This window comes from Egretta garzetta, unplaced genomic scaffold, assembly GCF_000687185.1.
Source record: "Egretta garzetta isolate BGI_Z169 unplaced genomic scaffold, ASM68718v1 scaffold133, whole genome shotgun sequence".
Lineage (NCBI taxonomy): Eukaryota > Metazoa > Chordata > Aves > Pelecaniformes > Ardeidae > Egretta > Egretta garzetta.
The window spans coordinates 1,801,886-1,807,419 of NW_009259111.1; positions in this window are offsets into that span (position 1 = coordinate 1,801,886).

Here is a 5,534-nt window from a genome sequence, read left to right on the forward strand (position 1 = left end):
TATCTCTGTGCTGAGTTCTGATGACTTTGGAGAATTTATGTGTACCCCAAGCATGCCGGGGCCCATCCAGGTGCACCTCCTGACAACAGCGGAGCTCATCACGCATGTGACTGTGCCTACAGCCACCGAAAGAGGGAGGCTTTGCAAGGTTGGCACCTTCTCCCATACAGCATCTTCTCTAAGGGAGGCTTTGCATCATAGTCAATGCAATAAACACTCCCCAAATTATTTGTACCTGAGCCACAATGAAATTGATTCAGGGTGAAGAACTTCTTTTTCTAAGTAAAGTGAAAATTTTCCCTGGTAATGGATAAAGTGATAGTTTAACTGGCCCTAAAGGTGGCTGGCATGTAGTAAAGAGGCCATGTTCTCTGGTTCCTACGGTACTAAATGCATCCTCCAGCTGAAAGAAAACAGTGATTATCAGAAAGTCAATTGTCATTCTGCCTCTTTAGAAAAATTCCCATTAAAGATAAAGCCAATTTTAATTAGATTAAGTATCCAATTACTGTAATTACATTTTTAAAAAATTCACATCATGAGGATGACCCTTTTAAAAAGGGTTACAAGAATAATTAGTGTATTCATATTAACCAAAATGTATTGGATAATATTTATACCCAGAAGGCAAAGTACATTACACATATTTCACCTTTGGGGAAAGCTTGCAAATGTTTTGGCAGTGGTATGAATATTTATAGGCAAGAGCGTGCTTTAGCAAGATTATATGAGAAAGCATTTATATGCTCACAAATTTTTACCCAAGGGTAAAGTATACATAAAATGTAGTGCAGAGATTATGGATATGCAAAGTACGATTTAAACGGGGAATTTATATCAGTTTGTTTAATTAATTGGAGCAGAATACTACTTCCCTTATTTTTTTTTTTTGGTGACAGAAGGCCCACAGAATTCAAGTCTGAGCTTTCCTTTTGCTGATCAATGACAGCAAGGAAGACGCAGGGAAAGGGTCTTCCCTCTGCAAGGCATCACCTGGTCCATAGGTTAAACCGTCCCCTTTAATGTGTTCCTGATCACATTGTGTAAGCAATCCCATCTGTTACCTGATGTTGCCTTATCAACTCACCACGGAGCTGGGAAACACGGAGGCAGCCTCTAGTCAACAGTGCTCATTTAGGGGCAATTCCTCCAATTCTCACTACGGGGAAGACTTGACGGTATGCCAAATAGGTTTGCTCGCGCACAGAAGACAAGAAACCACATCCTCGTTCCAGGCTACCCCCAGAAGGCACAGCGGATGTGGCCCATTTTTACCACTTAGGTACGGCACTGGCTTAGCATGCTGCAAGGACACCAGCTCTGGCCAGCTCTTGTGCTGGCCACAAAATCCTCGCTGCAAACTAGCGAGCAACATACCACAGGGGTCTTCCCGGCAAATACTGCCAGTGCAGCCTGACCACTGAGTTTTGTCTGCTCTGCAGCGAATCATCGGATTTGGGAATTACCAGGGCATTACGTCCTTCTTCAGAAAAAAGCTCTCAGGTGTTGGCATTTGCATTTACTTAATACTGCGGCATTTGGCCCTTTACCACTAAGATACTCTGCAATGAGAAGTATGCTTGCAGCATGCACATAGGCACCTTTCTAAGTTAGGTGAGAGAAGCTGTGGCGGCACAGCTTTTGGCAAGACCTAGACATACTAGGAGGCTCTTGAGTCATTTGCTAGTTTGATTAAGTTAACAAATTTGATCCTAATTTACATTTATATCAAAGATTGTTCAGTTTTATAGCAATTTATATACGGCCAGTCAAGAAAGAGCAGACAAAAAAAAGACAGGTTTAAAATGATTCATTCAACTTTCACATTAAGTTTACCTTCACTAATGTCCTGGTTTTGGCTGGGACAGAGTTAATTTTCTTCCTAGTAGCTGCTATAGTGCTGTGTTTTGGATTTAGTACTAAAAGAATGTTGATAACACACGGATGTTTTGGTTGTTGCTGGGTAGTGCTTAGACCAGTCAAGGGCTTCTCAACTCTCAGCTCTGCCAGGTGCACAAGGAGCTGGGAGGGGACACAGCCAGGACAGCTGACCCCAACTGGCCAAAGGGCTATTCCGTACCATATGACGTCAGGCTCAGTATATAAGCTGGGGGAAGAAGAAGGAAGGTGGGGACTTTTGGAGTGATGGTGTCTGTCTTCCCAAGTAATGTTTACATGTGATGGAGCCCTACTTTCCTGGAGATGGCTGAGCACCTGCCTGCCCATGGGAAGTGGTGAATGAATTCCTTGCTTTGCTTTGCTTACGTGCACGGCTTTTGCTTTCCCTATTAAACTGTCTTTATCTCAACCCACGAGTTTTCTCACTTTTACTCTTCTGATTCTCTCCCCCATCCCATTGTGGGGGAAGTGAGTGAGCAGCTGCATGGTGCTTAGTTGCCAGCCAGGGTTAAACCATGACAGCTAAATTATCAGCAATCATACTCAAGCATTCATGCCCTTCCTGTTTCTCAGAACTGATGAATATTGTTTTACATAATTTGTAGTTCAGTATTCATTAAGCCATAGTCTGTGGCTCCAAGTAGTTGCTCTTCGTGTAGATCTCTACCTACACATGTGAAACACGTTCTAGCTCCTGAAGACCAACCTTCCCTTATGAAAGGAAAAAGTCACTATACGTTGCGAATACTTGTGCAAATGGGTGGTTGCTTCGCTGCCGATATCACCAGCATGAACGTGTACAATTTCCTCAACTCACACTTGTCATTTCCTGGGTTTTGAGCTTTCTTGCACAATAAAGCAGCTGCCCAAGAACATCCTTAGGAAAAAAGCGTAAGAACAAGAAAAGAAAAAAAAAAAGTCTGATTCATACTGGATAAATTGTCTTTAGAAATTTAGTCAACGTGTATCCCATGATAAGGAGAAACTGAGAGAGGTAAGCGCAGGACAGCAGAGAGGCAGGTGAGAGAATATCAAGGCTAAATAAATAAGAAAATTGAATTAATTTCTAATGTTCCTTTCTAGAAGTTCAAAATAAAGCATTTGTTGGAGATTGCTGTTGGTACCTCCTGAATACCTATTAAGTAGTTTCTGAATGCTATAAAGGCTGTACTTGTATCAGTTTGGAAACATAAACCAAACAAGAGATTTATGAATACTAGCACTTATGAGGACATCATTCGGTGAAAACACCTCTTTCTACGTGATGGCAAGCACAATGCAAAACAAACTACAGCCAAGTCCACTTCACGAGGCTGACCTTTTTGAGGTGCATGTGAGCAATCAGTGCATTTGTGGTACTTGGACTGTGGTCTGAAAAACGCATATTCAGATCAGAATATATTTACAGTATTTTCCCTTTCCAGAAGGTAAAATGATCTAAAACAGCGTCTTTATCTTCTTTGTTAGGATGCTATTTTCATGGTTGTTTTGTACAATTAGAAACGGGTCTACAGCAAGCTGAACCAGAAGAATTTCACCTGCAACTTCCACAGACAAAGGACTGGACCTGCCCTTTTTAAGACGCCCAAGACTTGTGCCCTAGGCTTCCCCTGCACGGGGTTTACGAAGTCCTCCTGTTTTTTAAACGTAACTCTTGATGATTGAAGCCTTCACAAAGAGTCATTACATCTATGCAGTCTCTACATGTAATCCCAGTATTAAATTTCTTGCTTTGGCTTTGAGCTGCTGTAGGCTTCTTGAGCAGCCATGGACCAAGTGCCATGCTGGGATCAGAAAGCCGGTGTTGCCAGGTGAAATGCTAGTTATAGGTGTGGGGAAAAACACTGAGAAAACTGCCATAAGCGTTTTATTTATTTCTTCCAGGTTGCTCCTTAGGAACAAGGTAAGAGTGGAAAGGCAATCTGCTTCATCCAAACCTAATCACCAAGGAAGCCACCAAATACCAGCATTTTGAATCGACTGCCTTGACAACACCCAGGGCACTTATGATGGTGAAACCACCCTTTGAAAGGCTCAGGTGGTTGTGTGGCTCTCGCAGTTGCTGTTTGTCCTTCCTGCACATCCCAAGAGTTACAATAGAAAGGTAAGCGATCCTCGGGAGTGCTGTGGCAGGCGAGTGGTGGTCATGGAAGGTTGTTTGGCTTATGGACTGGTGCTTTGGGCGACTTCAGCATCATCAGCCGCTGAAGACAGCTGTCCCAAGCAACTGCAAAACCTCACTACTTTACTATGCTAAAAAGCTTCTTCTCTTTAATGAAGAGACCAAAGCTGCTGCTCGTGGTAGTACATCACTGCCAGAGAACAACAATGTATTTTTCATCATAGATTGAGTGAATTAATTTTTTTGATGACACATTTCTGCTCAGGGAAGTGCTCCTGTTGATGCCCCTACCTGCTAACTTTGCCTTTGCAGTCACCAAGAGCTGCTGGCAAGTTCAGGAAAGAGGCATAGACACCGAACCAATAGTTCCCACTATTCCTATTTCCAGGAGCAGAGTGGGGAGTCACAGAAGTCCTACTGCGAGGTGTCTGAGAACTGGCGAATGAGCTGTGGAAGCAGACAGACCAGCCAGGTTCGTCTGGTAACGGCTGGGGGGACCCGGCCAAAGGCTGCATCTCCTTAGGGTGGAGGTGCTCAGTAAGAATGATTTCGGGAATCGTCCACCCAGTTCCAGCTGTTCAGACAGCTCACAGTATCTCTTCTGTGGAAATTTTAGAGTCTGTGGTATTCTGCTGCCATAGTGGTCTGCAGCGTTAGTCAAAGCAATTCTGCTCTCAGCTCAAGTCTAATTAAGGGTAGCTCTTGCGTAAAGTGAGTTAAATTCAGTAGTCACAGCCCAGACCCCATGGAAAATAGTCTAATTCAACTACAGTAATACAGTGTAATATAAATTTAACGGAAATACAAAACCATATAATTCAATTTGACATGACTGGCAGTTTTTTGCTCAAGTCGGTGAAAATGAACGAGTACAAACAATGAACTTCCCTCTTTACTTCGATCTTTTATTGTTAGTGTAGTGGGAAGGTGGTTTCAGGATGACTTTGCACGGCAGCAACCTAAACAAGCGCATTGACAATATGCAAATTTCAAACTCTCTCTTGAAAATATATGCACATTTATAACTTTCAAATGTCTTAAGATAGCTGCAGTAAATTGAATTAATTTAAAATATGCTCTGGACTCTTCTACATCTGTCCCGTGTGCTCAAAGGGGGGGAAACAATCCCACATGGAGAACCCAGGCGAGCCGCAGCCTCAACCAGCTTTTTTAGCCAAGACTCTTTCCTACCCCTACAGAAGTCTTACTGCCGGGTAAAGCGCTCGCCCCTTCCCAGGCCAGGGGGAGCATCGGGAACCACATTGCCACTACCAAAATCGGCTCTCAGCATGGCGGGACGCTGCGGGGCTTTTGGCACGCAGGGCCCACCTGCTCCATCCCGCCATCGCTGCCACCAGCACAGACCACTCGTGACACCACTGGAACCCGTCACAGGGGACAAGGAAAGGCACGATGTAATTTCTTTTTTCGCCCCCTCAGGAAGTTTGTGGTGTTACAGTCCAGTGGGACACACGGGGTCTGGAAAGCACTTATGGCGGGATTAGGAAGAGCG